General features: G+C 41.0%; 1 long non-coding RNA gene across 1 annotated transcript in view; it reads left to right on the top strand.

Moving 5' to 3' along the window:
* The window catches only part of LOC108518513 (uncharacterized), a 21,724-nt gene extending 4,458 nt beyond the window's left edge, over positions 1–17,266 (top strand). The window contains exons 2-3 of the long non-coding RNA XR_001882382.1: positions 15,862–15,959; positions 17,174–17,266. This is a non-coding gene — a long non-coding RNA (uncharacterized LOC108518513). The remainder of the gene's footprint in view (positions 1–15,861; positions 15,960–17,173) is intronic.
* The last annotated feature ends 3,949 nt before the right edge of the window (positions 17,267–21,215 follow it).

A 21,215-nucleotide genomic window follows, 5' to 3' on the forward strand; every position in this document is an offset into this window, starting at 1 on the left:
TTTTGAGACAGAGTCTCACTCTGCCACCCAGGCTGGAGTGCAGTGGCATGATCTTGGCTCACTGCAACCTCTGTCTCCTAGGATCAAGCGATTCTCCTGACTCAGCTTCCTGAGTAGCTGGATTACAGGTGCATGCTGCCACACCCGGCTACTTTTTGTGTATTTAGTAGAGACAGGGTTTCACCATGTTGGCCAGGCTGGTCTCGAACTCCTGACCTCATGATCCACCCACCTCTGCCTCCCAAAGTGCTAGGATTACAGGTGTGAGCCACAGCGCCTGGCCATATTACTTTTTTTAGAAAACCAGTCTAATTATTTCTTTCTTTCTTTTTTTTTTTTTGGAGACAGAATCTCTTTCTGTCATCCAAATTGGAGTGAAGTGGTGCAGTCACCACTCACTGCAGCCTTGACCTCCTGGGCTTAAGTGATCCTCTCACCTTAGCCTCCTGAGTAGGTGGGACCATAGGTGTGCACCACTATGCCTGGCTAAATACATTTTTTTTTTTTTTTTTTTTTTTTTGTAGAGATGAGGTTTCTCTATGCTGCTTAGACTTGTCTTGAACTCCTGGGATCAAGCAATCTTCCCACCTTAGCCTCCCAAACTGTTAGAATTACAGGCATGAACCACTGTACCAGGTTACTGTAATTATTTCTTTAGAAAAATTCCTAGGAGCAGAAAATCTGGAACAAATGACCAGTCTATTTTAAGTTTATGATGGAATATGCAATGTTGCCCTCCAGAAAATATTAGTTTACACTTCTACCATAAGTATGTCTTTCTCAGTATTTTAGTAAGAAATGTGGTAAGCATTAAAATTTAAACCAGGCTGAGTGCAGTGGCTCATGCCTGTAATCCCAGCACTTTGGGAGGCCGAGGCAGGTGGATCACGAGGTCAGGAGTTTGAGACCAGCCTGACCAACATGGTGAAACCCTGTCTCTACTAAAAATATAAAAATTAACCAGGTGTGGTGGTGCACACCTGTGATCTCAGTTATTACTCAGGAGACTGAGGCAGGAGAATCGCTTGAACCCTGGGAGGTGGAAGTTGCAGTGAGCCAAGATCATGCCACTGCCCTCCAGCCTGGGCAACAGAGCAAGATTCCATCCAAAAAAAATTAAAACGGAAATTCCCTTTATTCATTTTTAGCCCAGATTTATCTGTTCCTGATCACTTTGTTTCTCAGGGCTATCAGTGCTTATCTTTTTTTCCTCTTGGGCAGTATCTACCTGAATTCTGTATTTTTAACATGTATTTTGACTCCTCATGCTCATAGTTTTAAACAATTAGTCTGTGAACTTGCTGTGGATTTAAGGTTTTTTCCTGAGACCCCGAGACTACACTAAGGTTTTCACTTGGCAAGGTTAAAGAGTGAAATAATCACCTGGATATTGTAGCTGAAAATGCTATTGGAAAGTGAAGAAGAGGCTGGGTGCAGTGGCTCACTCCTGTAATCTCAGCACTTAGGAAGACTGAGGTGAGAGGATCTTTTGAGCTCAGTTCAAGACCAGCCTGGACAATGTAGTGAGACCCACTCTCTACTAAAAATACAAAAAATTAGCCGGGTGTGGCGGCACATGCCTGTGGTCTCAGCTACTTGGGAGACTGAGGATGAGGCAGAAGGATCGCTTGAGCCTGGGAGGTTGAGGCTGCAGTGAGCTGAGATCCTGCCACTGCACTTCAGCCTGGCCAACAGAGCAAGACCTTTTTTTAAAACACAAAACCAAACAAAAAAACAAAGAACGAAGGGAGTTGGGTTGGAATCACTTAATTTGAGAACTCATTTGTATCTCATTAACTAGTTTCCTATTTTTATTTTATTAAAACCTAGATATCACAGTGAAATTTAAACTCATATTCCTAAAGGAAAGCAATTTATAAAGTCCAATCTAGTTTATGTCATTAGTAAGAATAATAGTATGGTTTAAATAAGATCTATATATTTTTACTAATATTTGTTCTGCTTTCACAAATATATTGCCATGTATGGACTTCTCCTTCCAACCAGGAGTTCAGTTGGCACCATGAACAGTTCAAAACACTAATACTTGTGATCACAGTATTGGTTCTTAATTAAACGTACAATTTCCCCGCCCACACTATTTATGGATTGCTAAAACAATATTTTCGCCTCTATCTTTGGCTGTCAGATAGCAAGTTGGAGAGTGAAGTAGAACTGACAGAAATGCAGACAACTACAAAGTTAGCATTGACTTTTGCCTCCCCCCTCTGTCTTTTGAGATTGTTTCTTCACATTTCTCATATCTTTTCTCCTGACTTATGCAAGGCCCCCTTTCTTGCTCTAGGCCTTTCATTGTTTTGAAACATAAAAAGGAGCATCAAAGACTTTCGTCGTGTGCGTTTTGGATCTTACTGTGCCTTGACGATATCGAGAGGTTCACATTCCTACCAAGCCTGTGGGTTTAGTTCAGCAATGCTCCCCATTTTTCTCTACTGACCATAACATTTCAACCCTGCTTGAATCTTTGAAGATGGTTATTGAGTGACTTTAGAATCATCCTCAGAGTTAGAAACCCCAGAAAGCATCTTTTCTTGTGATATTTTATTCTGTATCTTGAAAACAGTCAGAACAAATGCACTTCTCTGGGTATATAGTGACTAGGAATGGAGACCATACTAGGAAAATTGACATGAAGAACAAAAAGATCCACACAAATAGTTCTTTTGCGCTATACAATGTGTCACAGATTGCTTCTTAAAGTTAAGAAGAAAGCTAGTCAAAATATAGCTCTCTTTTTGTATCTCAGATGGCTGGGCTTTAGAAATTGAGACACTCTGGTCAAATATCTAGCTTCAGAAGGTGTTGTTTACATCCTCATCAATTCATCTATTATTTACAATTGTATGCATTTCAGGTTTTAGAAATAAAAAAAGTGTTAGAAGAATTTGCTGTATACAAACATTGATTCAAATGTTTTTACAGGCTTAGTCAAAGCCTGATTTCTTTACAAGATTAGTTCTAAATAAAAATAGCAAGATTTTTTGACTCCTCCCAAGGGAGTATTCCCAGATAATAATATTCATTTACTCTTCCTTATAAAAGATTTTCTCTGCTTATAATTTGTGGTTTATGTTTTTGTACTTGCAGAGTTCGGAAAATGGTCCACGAAATCACTTCTAACACCAACTGCAAAGTTTGGGGGTTCCCAAGACCACCCTCACTTCTGACACCAACTGCAAGAATGAGTGTCTACAAGGCTACTTTTGGGCTTGATAATTTGCTAGACTCACTCACAGAACTCACTAACAGCCATTATCCTCATGGTTACAGTTTATTGCAGCAGAAGAATATATACCAAAATCAGCCAAAGGAAGAGGTGCATGGTGCAGGGATTAGGAGAATTCAAAATGTTGAGCATGCAGTCGTCCTCTCCCAGTGTTGACTGCACCTGGAATGATGTGTAACAACACTCACTTAGTATTGCCAACTATGTGTGTGTTGTCACATGGCACTATTTAACACTGAGCTGTGGTGACTAGAGTTTTCAGTTGGGTTTCAGACACATAGAATGGTTGGCTAACTCAATCTCCAGCTCCTCTGGAGGCAGAGCTGATACTGTGTAACCCACAGCTTCTACCATAAATCACATTGCTAGATGATCTGGGATGGCCCAAGGCTCCTAGCTAAACTAAGACACTCCTCCTGTCAGGTAGAACATTCTAAGGGCTCAGAGATTGTCTCCCAGGATTCTCCCAGGTCAGACCTCTCTTTGGGCAAGATTAAATTCTGTATTACACAATACCAGATGAGCAGCTGTCTTTTGATGGCTGTAAATGGATAGTGAAGGATATTTTCAATATATTTTGGGTAGGAGCAGTGATCTGTCATTTCAGAAAGGTTATAGGAGTATAAATTTGTGTCCATCAGGATGAGAAAGCCACTGTTTGAACCTGTAGATAATTCTGAGACCACTGATAGGAAGCATTTATCCTTTGGCCAATGTTAGGCTAGTTGCCATCAAGCGTTAGCAGCATACAACAAGCTTAGGTTTTCTAAAATACAAAAAGATCCTTACTGAGAGCATATTAGAAGAAACTAATTCTGTGGAAGAGGAAGTATATTTGCTTCAGGATTAGGAAGAAAAGCAGCATCAATTCTATATTCCACTTAAGTACATTTCCGTTTGCTTGAGAAAACACAGCCATTATTTAGTTGGGAATCAATTTTTGAGTGAGCAGTGAAGAAAGACTTAGACGAGAGTGTCTCTGAAAGCTTTTGTGGGTAGAATTCTACGATAGACTTGATTGTTCCTCACTGTGTCCTCCAGTTCCATGAAGATTCTATGTTATCTCTCCTAAAGTTCCCTTTTATCTCCTCCATTAGATGAGAAAATGTGCACCAGGCCATCTCCTGCACTCTTCCCCATCTTGGCTAATCATTGCTCCATCTATCCATTTGCTCAGTCCAAAACCTATGTAGGCATCTGTATCAGTTATTATCATTGTGTAATAGGCTACTGCAGACTTAGTGGCTTAAAACAACACCCCTTTGTTAGCTCATAGTTCTGTAGTTAAGAAGCCTGGACATGGTCTGTCTTGACTCTCTGCTCAGGGACTCACAAGGCCAAAATCAGGGTGTCAGTCTGCTGCATTCCTATCCAGAGTTCAGGGTTTTCTCCCAGGTTCATCCAGATTGGCATAATTTAATTGCTTGTGGTTAGAGAATTGAATTTTCCATTTTCTTGTTGGATATGGGCTGAAGTTTACTCTGAGCTCTTTGAGGCTTTTCTCAGGTCCTAGTTTTATGGATTTCTCAAAACCTGGCAGCTTCCTTTTCTGAGCAGGCAAGATGATCTTTCTCCAGTCTGCCAAGACAGACTCTTATATAATGTTGAATAGTCACTAGAGTAACCATCCTACTACCTTTGTCTCTTAACACAATCTAATCAAAGGAGTGACTAACCCTTAATGGTTACAGGTCCTATCTATGCCCACAGGGAGTGATTAAGCAGGGGTTGGGAGTCTGGGGACATCTCAGAATTCTGCTCGCCACCATGTCTTTGTATTGTATTACATTCTTCTTCTTATTATTTTATAGAGACAGGGTTTTGCCATGTTGTCCAGGCTGGTCTCAACCTCCTGAACTCAAGCGATCTACCCACCTTGGCCTCCCAAAATGCTAGTATTATAGGCGTGTGTCACTAAACCTGGATTGTGTTATGTTATTTAATAGAATAGTCATGTATCTCTTTGTAATATTAAAAAAGACTTTAAATAAATAAAATCTAGAAAGAAAAAAATAAACCAGAGACTTTAAACATTCAAATAAATGGGGGAAAACAAAGAATATTTTTAAGTTTAATACATGCAAAATGTTAAGGAAAAAGAAAAAGAGAAGCAAAGAAATTACATGGTTAAAAAATAAAATAAGATGTTAGAAATAAATCAGAATTTATCAAAACGCCATAAATGTCGATTGATTAAACATGCCATCAATAGAGATTCTTTCATTGAATGAAGGAATATAATCCAACTACATGCAGTTTAAAGAGTGTCCCTGAATGGTGATACACAAGGTTTATCCACTAAATTATTTAACTAATAATGTTTTTGTTTCTAGGGACTCTTCAGGGAGAAAATAAAAGTCTGTGCTTATGAAGCTCACATTGTAGTGTGGGATGTTGATGAAAAATGAAAAGCTATTAGTAATGTGGAGAATGATCAATGCTGCTAAGAATGGAGCAGGACAAGGGGTAGAGAGTAGTTTGGTGGGTGAGAAGGCCTGGATCTTTTAGATGGGCTGTTTAGGGCTGACTCTGAGAAGCAGAGATCTGAATGGTGTGATCTGAGAGACCAAAATATTATTTAATAGATGCTTCTTTATCAACTAAGATGTACCCTAAAGTTAAGGTAACTTTTGTTGTCTTAACCTTAGGGTCCATCTTAATTGATAAAGTTTGAGTTTCAGAAATCGGCTAATATGACAAATTTTCAAATTCCTAAGGCTACAAGAAAGAAATACAATCTTGCTAAATTCCCTAAAAATAGGAGCTATCAGACTCCTCCTGTTTTACAACCCAGACCACTACAACTCTGGTTGGACTGAGGACCAGCCTTACAAGCATTCTTTCCTGATAAGCAAATGTAAACCTTAAGCCAGCTTCAGCCAGATATAGAGGCTGTACACAAACTGATTCCGTGTCCTGTAGTTCACCTTTTTGAGATGCCCAGGTGGGAAGGGCTCCCTGGCAGAACTTCCAACCGACCTGTGCACTGGGAGGAATGCGCACTGGAGTCTTGGGAAGTTCGCCCCGTTTCCAGTGAGGAGGAGCCTGGACCCTCTGTTCCTGGGTGGAACCTGGGATTCAGCCTGTGTGACAGGAAGCACACTAGCAGGACTCTAACTTTGAGGAGGGTCCCTGTTTCCCCCCTTTTCCCCCTTTTTGACCAATAAATTTCATTTTTTCTCACCCTTCAAAGTGTCTGTGAGCCTAATCTCTGATGGTCGTGGGACAAGAACCTGGTTCTTAGCTGAACTAAGGAAAATGTCCTATAACATTTTGACATAAACAGCCAAATTCCGTTTGATTTTAATACTAAAACCCTGCCCAAAGTGAACATGGGACGTATATTACATATATGTTTATCCATTGAACATGTGCTCAGCTCCACTTGTAAATATGCATAGCTTTTCTCCAAAACCTGCTGAATATGTATGACTCTTATTGAGTAATATGTACCCTGTGTGGCATAAAACCCAACCTGCCCTTTCCCTTCTTGAAGCAAGAGCACCTTCAACCCACACCAGAGACTCTTCCTGGTTTGCAGCCTGATAATGCCAATAAAGCTCTCCTTTCTACTATTTAGACCTCCTGGTGGTCTTCTGGACCAGAATAGATTGAGGGAATGAGCCACGTGGGTATGTGCATGCAGAATAAGTGTGAAGACCCTGAGTTGGGATGTGCTTGGCATGCTCGAGTAGCAGCAGGCTGGTAAAAATGCCACTAAAGCAGAGTGTGCAAGGGAGGACAGGTGGGGAAAGGAAGTGGCAAGGGACAGGTGATGTAGGTATTTAGCAATTATGCTAAGTGAAATAATCCAGACACAGAGGAACAAATAGCATGTGGTCTGTCTTATATGGTGGAATCTAAAGAAGGTGAATTTGTAGACGGAGAGAATTACAGTGGTGGTTGGCAGGCACTTGGTAGCAGGGTGGTTTAGAGGGAATTGGAGAGCTGTTGGTCAAAGGGTTCAGGCCTTCAGTTATAAGAAGAACAACTTCTGGGGGTCTAATGTACCATATGGGTGGTGACAGATGTACTAATTAATTTGATTATGATAACCATTCACAATGTATATGTACATCAAATCATTGTTTTGTACACCTTGAACGTATTCAATCTTTATCAATTAAATATTTTAAAATAAATATTTATTGAACACCTATTTTGTATCACACTTGGTACCTAGTTTTGGGAACACAAAATGGACAAGACAGCTAGGGGTCTTGCCACGTTGAACCTTTTGCTAAATCATGTTCCCTGTGAAATATTACTTACTATCATGACACTGACCAAGGCTCTTTCCTTGTCCTGACTCTAATTAGGCTCCATTCAGCCTTTGGGGTCTCAACCTTGGGCTTTGGTGTCTGTTCTTGTGGATTCCAGTTGTAGCAAGAATCCTGCTTAAAGTCAGTTTAGCCAGAACTCCAACTCTTGATACTTAGTCACTCTCATTCTTCAGTTAAATTCCTCATCTCTCGTCATCCCGCAGGTAATATCTGATCACCTTAGCCTGCTCTCGGCAAGAATCTTGCCAAATTGGTTTAGTCAGAATCCTGTCTGATGTTTCCTCTTGGTAATTTTGCATCCACTGACCCCTGCCCTGCTCCTTGACTATAAATCCCCACTTTTCCTTGTTGTATTCTGAATTGAGCCCAGTTCTATACTCAGGTCTTGTTTCCCCTGTTGCAATAATTCCTGAGTAAAATAGATTTTTACGATTTAACTCCTGCCACCTCTGGTATTCTTTGACATCACAAATACATAAACAGCAACAACAACATGGTCTCCTTGCAAATAATGGGATCACTCAAGCTCATCTAGGACCATGGAAACAGCTTATTTCCTTATATCTTTCCCTTGGTCTTCTTTAAAAGCTATGATCTTTCAAGAGTTACATTTAGAATCTTACATGGCTGGGCAAATTTTGGTCTATCTTTTGGTGAATGAATCACTGACTATTCAACCGTGTAACAACTTCTGGCTGCATTGTTACCCAGCGGCGAGAGTTTGCCAAACAGTACTTTGCATGACAAACTGCACTGTATCTGTCCATATCCCAGCTTTCCAAGTAATCTTTGGAAAGCATTTATTATACCAGAAAGTTTCCAAATGTTTATTTCAATTGCTTAGGGGAAAAAAGATTGGTTTGGAGGGCAGTGAAATTGGTTGTTTTTCCTACCCATTTTCCATGTGTTTCACTCCATTAGGTCTGGGCTTGCAAAGTTTAGGAAGGGGTTTATTTGTCACAATTCAATTGCAGATAGAACATAGAAAATTCTCTTGTGAGTGTTTTGGAAAATGTGTGGTGATCTTTCAATGCTTCGCCAGGCTGTGAAAGATTGTGAAACCCCATAGCTTTCACAGTTTTGCAGTAAGAAGAAAGCCTTTTGGTTTTATTACTGAGCATTTAAAACTCATGAGAAAAAATGGAAAAGCCCTAGAATAAAAGTATGTTGAGAGGAGGTTCAAGGCAGCAGCAAGAATGGCCATCACAGTTTTGGGTCAAAACAAGTGACAACTAACAAGACAGAGAACATATTTATGCTTGCGACTTTAATGTTTGGTCTCATTATCTTATTAGATACATTGAATGATATTTGCAAATAGGCTGGGAAAATTGAAGCTTTGTGTGTGTGTGTGTGTGTGTGTGTGTGTGTTTTATTACAGGTAGCTTTTATAGCATGGGATTTCTCTCATAACAGGTAGAGGGGCATGGTTCTTTCCCCCATTCTGAAGCTTTGTGTGTGTGTGTGTGGTTTTTTTTTTTTTTTTTTTTGCTTTTTTTCTGGTATAAAAAGTTCAATTAGGGTAACTCTGCCCCTTGCCTCATTTGTCCTGGTGATACGTATGAAATAACATCAAATTTGCTAGTTAGATTAATTGTAATTAGTGATGACATTAATTGTGTGCACTCCACTCCTTCCTGCTCATCTTCCTCTTAGAAGGGAGGCTGCCCTTGGAGGGGAAATGTTCCCTCTGCTCCTTTCATCCACGAGGATGGGCCTGCTGTCTTGTCCTCTGCTGCCTGTGACTGGCTCAGAAGTGGGCCTAATGCTGGGCTTCATTGAACGTGCCTTCCTACCCAGCTGTATCTTTGTAAATATTGTTCTTTTAGTTTCTACCTTTAATCTTTTATGTTTATTTTTCAAATTGTTCAGAAGCTTATTTGGGAAGAAGGGTATATTTATTGGGGCCAATTCAGAGACCTCGACTGTAACCCAAAGATCAGTTCTATGAATACAGAATACAGAAATCCAATCCTCATTGCTGGAGACAGTGCCAGTTCAAGCCAATCAGCTAAAAGGAAAATCTCAATGTTTTGTCCCTCAAAATAATCTCTGCATAAAGACCTTGGAAATATTAGTTTAACCAACAGAAAAGCTTGTCAGGGCCAGGCATTGTTGCTCGGTCTATAATCCCAGCACTTTGGGAGGCCAATGTGGGAGGATCACTTGAGGCCAGACGTTTAAGACTAGCCAAGGCAACATGGCAAGACCCCATCTCTACAATAAATAAATTAAAAAAAAATTAGCAGGGCGCGGTGGCATGCGCCTGTCATCTCAGTCAGGAGGCTAAGTTGAGAGGATCACTTGAACCCAGGAGGGTGAGACTTCTGTGGGCTGTGATCGTGCCACTACACTCCAGCCTGAGTAACAGAGCAGAGCAAGACCCTATCTCTAAAAAACAAAAAAAAGCTAATCAGCATTAAACCTACAGAAAGGAATCTGAGCAGAAGAAGTCAATGGTCAATGAAAGGGAATCCTGATTCCTTACTGACACCCAAAACACTAATAAATCTCTTAATTATGTATGAGTTGCTGTTACCTTGCACAGCACTGAGCGGTTCTATATGGGAGTTGCTCAGTTAGGTCTCAACTTCCTGAACAGCAGTTGCAGTTATTCAGCCTTGCTCTTAAGCGTTAGTATGCATGCTGAGTTTTAGACTAGCTAACTGCTGTAAGAGGTAGATGCTGAGACCTGCAGAGGGAAGTTCTCAGGATACAAATGTACGTGTCTCAAAAACTGTTTTCTCCCAGTGTGTAGCCTCCAGAGAGATTCCCTGCCTGGCTTGGCTCTGGGGTGAAGGAGGTTGGTGGTTTTCAATTAAGTGCTTATAAAATATTTTAGAAGAAACAGGGGCAGATTGTAAATTATAAAAATGACCACAGAAGTATTTCCAGCCCCATCTGCTCTTCCAGAACCTTGTCACTCCCCATGAAAAGGTAGGTTTTATCTGGGTAGGGCTTTCTTACTGCCTTGAGGCCAAGATGTGGTTCTGAAAGTGATGCTGGGATGTAAAAGACTGTAAGATACTTCTCTGGCTCTTTCTTGGGATGCGGTTCCCTGGAAACCGAGCCACCATGTGATAAGGAAGCTGTGAAATAAGAAATATAGATATATTTCTGAGCCTGAGTTAATTGATCAGGCTTACCAGTGGCATTTAGAAATGGTGCTAGACCCAACTTCTGAGGAGTTGGCTTATTGGATACATGAGGAAATGCAAAACAATAAGAAACATACTAAACCTACAATCCTTTGGTTGTTGTTATTTATAATAGCAAAAACTGAAAGAAAGTGTGGAGTTGGACTTTGAATATATATAGTGTCGTGTGCGGTGGCTCATATCTGTAATTCCAACACTTTGGGAGGCCGAGGTGAACAGATTACTTGGAGTCAGGATTTTGAGGCCAGCCTGGCCAACATGGCGAAACTCCGTCTCTACTAAAAATACAACAATTAGCCAGGCATGGTGGCATGCACCTGTAGTCCCAGCTACTCAGGAGAGGCAGAGGTTATAGTGAGCCAAGATTGTGCCACTATACTCCAGGCTGGGTGACACAGCAAGATTCTGTCTCAAAAACAAACAAACAAACAAACAAACAATGTATATAAATCTCCACTCACAGTTTTTTTTTTTTTCTTTTCTTTGAGATTGAGTGTCACTCTGTCACTCAGGCTGGAGTGCAGTGGCATGATCTCAGCTCACTGCAACGTCTGCCTCTTGGGTTCAAGTGATACTCCTGCCTCAGCCTCCTGAGTAGCTGGGTTTACAGGAGCCACCACCATGTCCAGCTACTTTTTGTGTTTTTAGTAGAGATGTGGTTTTGCCATGTTGGCCAGGTTGGTCTCGATCACCTAACCTCAGATGATCCACCCACCTCGGCCTCCCAAAGTGATGGGATTACAGGCGTGAGCCACCGCACCTGGCCTCCACCCACAGTTTTTAACACAGAAGTTTCAAAACTCTTGTAAACAGAGGTGCTAGGAGAATCTTTTGTTCTAATATTTGGTCTTAGACCCCAGTTCTGTACACAGGGTTTCTAAGACTTTAGTAATTTCCATAGTGATAGGAGCATCTGACACAAAGCTCCTAAATCCCTTGGAATTTTCTAGGTGATAGGAGCCTCTTTTGTTCTAGTGAGCTGACTCTTGGTGGGCTCCTGGGTGGGTACTGGTCACCAGAAAAACCAAGGCATGCTTAGAAGCTTGGAACTGTTAGCTCCACATCTCATCCTCTGAAGAGGGGAGAGGAGCTAGAGCCTGAGTTAATTGATCAGGCTTACCAATGGCATTTAGAAATGGTGCTAGACCCAACTTCTGAGGAGTTGGCTTATTGGATACGTGAGGAAACGCAAAATAATAAGAAACATACTAAACATACAATCCTTTGGTTGTTGTTATTTATAATAGCAAAAAATGAAAGAAAGTGTGGAGTTGGACTTTGAATCCTGCACCAACCTCAGTTTTGGTTTGGATGAGCTTTGGCTGTTAGCCTCAGAGATGCTTGCAAAGGGAAAAGTTAACCAGGGACAATAGATAGTATCTCTGGTCACCAAGAAGGCAGTCAGCTTGGGGAAAGGGACAAGCCAAGAGACTACTGAAACCTGGGGGTATTGCATGAATAAATTATCTCATCTTTTGGATTGATATCATCAGCTCCCTGAAGAACCTTTACTAACATGGATTGTGAGAGTAGCTAATTTGGGGGCTGTGTCTTTGGTTTTGAATGCTACAGAGTGGAAGCCCATGCTTGAGTTGATTCAGGATCCACAGCTCACTATTGAACAATCCCTCTATACAGGAGGTTATTCCTATATGGCATGGCTATAAAGTGTGTTTATCCTAAAAGTGGGATTGCTAACTCCCCCATAAATGCCAAGTGGAACATCTCAGATGATGCAGCTGATAGGCTTCATATGCAAATTTTATGAGGAGTGGCCATTCGTCTGCTGAATATGCCTGTAACTGAGCAGCCTGGCTTCAAACTGCATTTTAAAACTTTGTTTTCTGTCCTCCTTTCTCTCCAATCTCAAGATACGACTTTGAGACAAATTGCATATGTGTTACCTGTCATCTTGAAATACAGCCTTGGAATGTTCTGTGAACGTCCACTCCTATTCTTTTCCCCTTCTATGCTCCCATGTCTTAAGCACATTCATTTACCTATATGCTTGCTAAGCACACACCATACTCACTTATCTGGTCATATATTTCCTTAGAAGCTTCAGGGGCCGGATCCTGATATGGACCAGACACCTCCAGCCACAATGGCGCCAGCCCTTCAACCTGTTGGAACAATAACTTAAGACAAGCCATCGAATTGGTCATGCCACCGGACACCTCCTAGGCCACCTGCCTCTTCTGCATTCCAAACCTTCTATTTAAAACCCACCCCTGTGTTCTCTCCACAAATTGGAGAGTGGAAATTTTTGGAAAATATTACACCCCTCGTCCCCTTGCTAGCATGGATAATAAAATCTCACTCTCTTTTTGTCACACTTTACTCTTGCTATATTGGCTTCTTTTTACAAGCTACAAGCAGCCAGACCCTTTTGCCAATTACATGCCCATTAAGAGGTTATGGAAAATGCTGTGATTAAAGGAGTTCCTTTTCCATGGGCACCCCACGTGTACTTCTGCACAATGGAACAATAGCTTGAGAAACCTTACCAGATTTGCTATTTCAGCTTCCCTTTATGGGTCTTACTGATCAAGGACATTATAGTAATTAAAAAGAAATGAGACAAAGAAGAGAGTCATGGACTTGTCCTAGCATGGCAGAAGTCTTTAGATGGTTATTGAGAAACCAGATGAATGTTGTAGATATTGATGGTGTTGAAACAAGTATTGATCCAGCACTATTGAAGTTTAGATGAACCAATGGGACGTTCTGTTTGTCTCCCCACACTGAAAGGCCCCAAACAAGTTTGCTCCATTTACCCCAGTTTGGAGAAACTTAAAAAGTCAGAGATTACTCAGGACTGCTTGGGGTGATGGTTAAGCGGGTTAATCAAGATTGATGAGGGGCCAGGGTCTCCTGGCCAGACCGCCAGCTGACTGGGGTCCCAAGGACGTGGCACATGTGTGGATGAAATGGTCAGTGGAAGGAGAAGAGACTTTTCTGGGACTCCTTGATATAGGAGGTCAATGCATTGTAATTCCAAAATCTGTTGGTGAAGACTTAACAGGAGCTAAAGTTAGATTGCGGGAGTATATGGAGCTGCAGTGGTTGGAGGGATTAACATGGAAGTTTGGAGGACAATTGGAATTTTTGAAAAAACTATGTGAGTTGGTTGTGTCACCTTTACCTGAATGTATTATTGGGATGGATATTATGTCTGACTGTGGATTGCTTCCTCTACCTAATATTGTTATTAGAAGTTATGTAAGTCTTCCCTGAGGTCAGTTTTCTTTGAATGTGCTAAATGAGAACTATTAGAACTGCCTGAATCCACACAGGTGGTTAATTTAAAACAATATAGAGTAACTGAGAGTGGCAGAGGGGGGTGGGGGGTTGCAAAAGGAGATTCACACTTTAATTAATGACATGCTAGATGCAGGAGTGCTGATACAAAAGAATTTTTTGAACAACAGCCCTGTGTGGCCCTTATAAAAGGAGGATGGCTCATGGAGAACAAACAGTAGACTACTGAGGCTTAAATACATATATTTGTACCACCTATAGCGTCAGTAATTCTAGACATGATTTCAATCATACAAAAAGACTGCTACTCAGTGATAGATCTTGCAAACATTCTTCTCTAGTTTAATCTCAGAAAGTGCCAAACACTGTTTGCTCTTATGTGGGAAGGATCCCAGTCTACATATACTGTGGTACCATGGGGTCATCTGAACTCACTGGTTTACTGTCATCATTTGGTCAGTAGGGATTTGGGCTTGATGCAGGTCTCAAGTGTAATAATGCACCATATTGATGATGAGATGATAATATTGGAAACTAAACAGCTAGGTTAAGACTGAGTTGAATGCAGTGATGAACTCACATGACAAACCAAGGCTGGTTAGTAACTCCGGCAAAGATCCAAGAACTTACCCACATAGTAACATTCTTTTTTTTTTTTTTCCTTTAAATTATATTTATTAGGAATGACATAGGTAGGAGCCACCCAGTTCCACAAGTGACTAAAAATAAACTGTTGTTGTTAATCACCCCTAAGACCAAACATGAAACCTTGCATTTGGTTGTTGTATTTGGAGTTTAAAGAACGCATATTCCACATCTGAAAACGTTGCCAGCTTCTATACATAAGACTACCTGAAAGAAAACCGTGATGAGTGGGGACCTGGACATGCAGACCATGTCTGAATTACAAAAATCAATAGCTCTCTCAGTGCCTCTGGGCCATTATGATCTCCATTCAGATGATTTTGAAAGTGTCTGCTACCAGTGCTCATGCAAACTGCAGCTTATGGTAAAACCTTGAGCACCTGGGATTCCAGATGCTGCCCCCCCATATACATATCATTTGAGAGGCAATTACTAGCTTGCTACTGGGTTTTAATTGAGATGACCTCAATGACTGAAGGACATAAAATAATCATGAAACCTGAGATACTAATAATGTCTTGGGTGATGTCAGAGAAACACTCTAATAAGGAAGGCAGTGCTCAAAAGAGCTCTATGATAAAGTGGAAATGGTTTATACAGAAGCATGCTACTGGTGGAATGCAAGGAGGCACCTACTGTATCCATAAGTAGCTAGCCTGAGGTCCCCTACAACTGGCTTGAGAACCACTGGAAGAACTGCCAGAATCTATTGCCATGTGGACAGTGCCCTATGAACAGCTCTTAATGGGCTGACAAAGAACTGTTTGGTTTATGGATGGCAGTTCCAAGATGGATGGACATTATGCTGTCTTGAGATCTGTTGCATTAAGACCAGAAGATAGAAAGACTAGTTGAAGAAGTTAAGAACAAATTGACTGAATGGGTTGAATTACATGCTGTCTTTTTTAGCAATGATGGAAGAGTTTAACAATGGTAAAAGCCCTTATGTTTGGGTTTTTATAGACTCATGGACAATAGCCAATGGTCTGGCTGTGTGGTCAGATAGATGGACAATGGAAAACTGGGCTATTGAAGGGATGGTCTTATGTGATGTGGCCTTATGGAAATTACTATGGGAAATTAAGGAGAGCATTGAAGAACCCCTTACAGGTTCAGGAGGTAAATTAAACCACCATATAGACTTACTGATGCTCTCCCTTGAGGTGGTCATCTGGGTCCATGAAATAAGTGAACATGGTGTGGAGGTTACAGCCATGCAGAAATGGACTGAATGTAAACATATTCCTCTGTACTCTCTGAGGCACAGAATGTCACCAAGAGCTGTTTTGTCTGTCAACAAGAGAGACAGAGACTGCAGATGGCTAGAGAGAAGATTCTACACAGGGAAGGCCCCACACATAGCTGGTAAGTGGATTACATTAGATCAATGCCAGCAGCCCCTGGGAGCTACAAATGGGTCCCAGCAGGAATAGACACTTACTCTGGACTGGTAGTAAATGCAAATGCTGAAAATACTATTAAAAGATTGGAACAGACAATACTGTTGCAATTTGGTCCATCAAACTACATTTCTTCAGCCCAAGGATGCACTTTACAACCAATAGTGTCCAACAGTGAGCAAAGAAATACTACATCAAATGGACATATTATGTTGCATATCATCCTCAGGGTAATTGTTTAATAGAAAATTGAAACAGGCAATTGAAATATTCACTGCCTAAAACAGGAGAAGACAAAGGCATGAGGGACTTGCCTTCATGAGTGTGTGCTCACACTCAACATGTGGGAGGATAAAGGAAGGCTCCCCCTGGATAGATTTATCACTTTTCTGGGGGATCTGGCAAAGCGGGAGTGGGAATCTCCCTCCTGCTGCCAGTGTGGTTATATGATTTGTCCCAAATAATCTCACTTTTTTTTTGTCCCAGTAAGAAGCCCTGGAGCACTGCCTGATGCCAGGGGTCCTGGACCAGGGATGTGACTGTGGGCGCTGTAAGCAAGCAAGGATGATTTCTAGGCAAGAAAGTGTAACTAACTTTTAAACATTTAGACCAGAATTCCTAAGGTCCTGATAGTGTGAATTCACATCTGTGAGTATTGCTGTGTTGCCTAGGGACTGGGTTAGCTCTGACATCCCTGATAGGACAGTTCTGTACCCAGGTAACCTGACCCTATGTGAATGGAAATGGACCAAAAGGGAGGCACTTGTTAGATTAGCATCCCTGTCAGCAATGGCCCTCCCAAAGATAGAAAACTTTGGGTCAAAATAAATGACAAATGGAGAGAAGGTGTAATAATAGCTGGGGGTAAAGGAATACAGTGCATATATGAGGTATGCAATGCGGGAAATCCAACATTGTCTTAATACCTCAGGAGAGACTCAGATCAGGATATTATTTCTTAGCACAATTACGAACAGATGTTTGGAAGGGTGAAGCTGTAAGTTTGCTGAGACCACCCCTGCTTTTGGAACCTGACAAGTTGAACGACAGCCTGCAAACCTGAGAGGCATTGTACTGGGAGCCATTCTGATCATATGGTATGATGATGAATTAGACTGTTAATGACTAAATGGGACTCTAGCAATGTACCAGTGGTATCTTTTGACTTCTATTTTTCAGGCTACATCAACTACAAAGGATATCCTTTGGGGAGGGAGTACTGAGGACTGCTTTCTACTGAGACTTCAATCTATATGGTGTATGGCTCCCAACAGACTGATCACTATGGTAGCTATAAACCTGATAGTCAAATGCTTAGAAAAGTCCCTGGTTATAATAGAAAAAATATGATGGTAGCATGCCCAGCATGGCATGCATTTAGGCTATGCATAAATATATATCACTCTTGTTTTTATGGACAGAAAGCTATTAAGCAGAATAGGGAAAAACAATGGGCCTCTGGTGGGATTAAAGGAGTTGGCATCACATGGTAGATCCAAGTTCCCCTGGGGAATGACCCCACCCGAAACAAGGAAGGCTGTGAGAGGCCTTATGGCGCGCTCAAATTAAATTACATCTACCTGTAAACACCAATCATCTAACTCCAGTTTGGGGACCCAATATTTTTTGCAAAACATTTATTCTAACTGCATTCAGGCCATTAGTACACAACAGCAATGATAGGCATGGTAGATTAAACAACACTGGCTCATAAGACAGAAAAGGGCCTCAGGAGAGATAGGTGCAGGTCTGGGTATCCTGGGACAAGCTGAGTTTACTGTTAATGTGGAGCAGTATTCGGAGGAAAAAGATTTATTATCTAGAAGAGACAGAATAGAGGAAATTCTCTTCCAGGAGGACGGCAAAGGATGGGAGTCAGGGTGGAAAGATAACGAGGCTTTAGCAAAGTGGATCAGGCTGGCTCAACAAACAATGCTGGGCACTGCTAACACCCAGCCCAGGGGAAAGGGTTTGTACCCTGACTCAACAGGGCCTCTTGACTCTTTTAATACAGATGGAAGCTGAAGTGGCCATGGGGCAGTGACCTGCTATTCTGGCTGCTGAGGTCCAAAGACCCACCCATGGGAGTCTGAGGGCCTTCCAAACTTATGGAAGTTCTCTGAGGGCACTTGTAGTGTTACACTGATAGACTATGACTGCTCTCCCCCACAGCATAGGTCAAAATGAAATATATCCTGCAGTACAGGTGGTAGAAATAGTAACCATTCTAAATACCGCCTGTGTCCTCCCTGCAGGAAAGAGGTGGGTCTTGCTATATAATAACACACAATAGAAACCAGCCTCAGTACAACCCTGTGAGATGAGGTGGGGTGATTCCTTTTGTCCTCAATTGACTAGAAACCCAGAAATAACTAAACCATGGCCAATTGTAATAATGCCCTTCCTTAATAATATCTGACAAATGGCCAACAGTGGGTTCCACTGGGAAGACAAGACAAATTCCTCTGTCATTCTTACTGATTTATTCTTTTATGAAACTGAGTTGTCCCATGATCATACTGTGATATGGTGTCATACTGGTGTTGTAGGTAAGATTCAATTACCTAGTATAAATAAATCTTATGATACTACTGATATTGGTGATTCAACGTACTGGGAGATTGAGTTAAAGTCTCTTCAGGATGCAATACTTATGAAAAATGACTGACTTGAAGAGAAATAGGATTTAGCTAACCATCAGCTGATTTCTGTGCTAAATAGTTCTGCGAAACTTATGACAAGACACAAATAGCAATAGAATGCACAAATTAGTGCAAGAATATGAAAATATTGGTAATGGTTTTACAGGATAAATTAGTTGTTTCTTTAAATCTATCCCTACTCCACCCTGGGGGTTCAGAGAGCTTCTGGGTAATACATACATCTGTGTGCTGGGTGAGGGAGGCACACCCCTATTCCATGGGGACAGAAACCTCCATGGTCAGGACCCTTCTAGAACTTGCCCTGTGTATCTCTCCGTTTGGCTGTTCATTTGTATCCTTTAAAATGAACTTCGTATAAGCCTTTGTAATAAATTGGTAATAGTAAGTAAACCATTTTCCTGGGCTCTGTGAGCTGCTTTAGCAAATTCTTTAACTCAGGAGGGGATTATGGGAACCTCTAATTTGTAGTCAAGCTAGACAGACGTTGTGGGGAAACTGAGGACCTACCACTTGTGATTGCATCTGAAGTAGGGGGCAGTCTGGTGGGGCTACAACCTTAATCTGTGCAGATACTAATTCCAGTTAGTGTCAGAGTTGAATTGAATCATAGGTCATCCATCTGGTATAGGAGAATTGTTCAGTATGGGAAAAAAAATAAAAAACAACCCATATCTGACTACAGTAGTGCTGAGTGTCAGTATAAAGACAAACAATTGATTTTTTCCTATATATTTTATGTCAGAAGTGAAGCATGAATTGAGAATAGTGTGAGTATAGAAGGAAAAGCAGTTTGTGTTTCTGTATATACAAGCCCAGGCCGCATGGAGAGATATGTGCAGGTTTTCCAGCTGACAACCCCAGCCAAAGTCTCAGCTGATAGAATCAACCTCCAACTCTCAGTGAGTAAACCTTCAAATGCTTCCAGGTCCCGGCCTTTGAACCTCAGCCAATCCTGAGTGGAACAGAGATGAGCTAACCTACCAAGCCTGCTGAAATTGCAGATTATGAGAAAACTAAATATAGCCGTTATTTTAAACCACTGCATTATGAGGTAATTATTATGCAGCCACACAAACGGGAATGGAACCCATTTTATTCAATGACAGCTTCTGTGACTTTGCTGAAGCCTTAATAATGAATTACATGGCAAGAAGTAGATTTGCATCTATGAACAGATCAAGAGGAAAGAAATGAAGTCTTGTTAGAACAACTGTGTTTCAGGAAAAACATTTTCTCTGGTAAAAGTTTCAGCAATTGTGTTAGTTTCTGGTGGCTGTTGTAACATTACCACCAATTTGGTGGCTTAAAACACCAGAAATTTATCTCTTACAGTTCTGGAGGCAAGAAATCAGAAATTGGTATCACTGGTGACACCACGATGAACCTGGATAACATTATGCAGGTGAAACAAGTCAGACACAGAAAGATAAATACAGCCTGATCACATTCATATGTGAAATCTAAAAAGTTGAACCCATAGAATTAGAGAGTAAAATGGTAGTTACCAGAGGCTAGGGGAGGGGAGTGAATAGGGAAAGGGAAGATATTGATTTAAAGGTACAGAATTTCAGCTAGACAGGAGGAATACACTTAGTGATTCATTGCACAGAATGGTGACTATAATAAATAGTAATGCATTGTGTATTTAAAAATTGCCAAAAGAGTAGATTCTGCATGTTTTACCACAAAAGGATAAGAATGGTAATTAGTTTGATTTGATCATTCCACAATGCAAACATATATCAAAACATCACATTGTAACTCATAAATATGTATACAATTATTTGTCATCTCAAAATAAAATAAAATTTAAAAAATAAATCAATATGACTGGGATGAAACCAAGGTGCTGGCAGGGCTGTGGTTCCTCTGGAAATTCTAGAAGAGAATCCTTTCTTTGCCTTTTCCAGCTTCTGTCTGTGGATACCAGAATTGCTTGGCTTATGTCTATATATTATTCCGATCTTTAAGGGCGCCATCTTCAAATCTCTCTTTCCTTTCACTTCATATCCTTTTTTCTGTGTGTCAAACCTTCCTCCACCACTCTCTTATAAAAATACATATGACTGCATTTAGGGCCCACTGGATAATCCAGGATAATCTCCCCATATCAAGATCCTTAATTTAATCACATCTTCAAAGATTCTGTTTCTCTGTAAGGTGACATGCACAGGTTCCTGAGATTAAGACCTAAATAACTTTTTTATTTTTTATTTATTTTATTTTATTTTATTATCATACTTTAAGTTCTAGGGTACATGTGCATAACGTGCAGGTTTGTTACATATATATACTTGTGCCATGTTGGTGTGCTGCACCCATCAACTCGTCAGCACCCATCAATTCGACATTTATATCAGGTATAACTCCCAATGCAATCCCTCCCCCCCTCCTCCCCATGATAGGCCCCGGTGTGTGATGTTCCCCCTCCTGAGTCCAAGTGATCTCATTGTTCAGTTCCCACCTATGAGTGAGAACATGCGGTGTTTGGTTTTCTGTTCTTGTGATAGTTTGCTAAGAATGATGGTTTCCAGCTGCATCCATGTCCCTACAAAGGA

The sequence above is a fragment of the Rhinopithecus bieti genome, unplaced genomic scaffold (genome assembly GCF_001698545.2).
Source record: "Rhinopithecus bieti isolate Rb0 unplaced genomic scaffold, ASM169854v2 scaffold_2077, whole genome shotgun sequence".
NCBI lineage: Eukaryota > Metazoa > Chordata > Mammalia > Primates > Cercopithecidae > Rhinopithecus > Rhinopithecus bieti.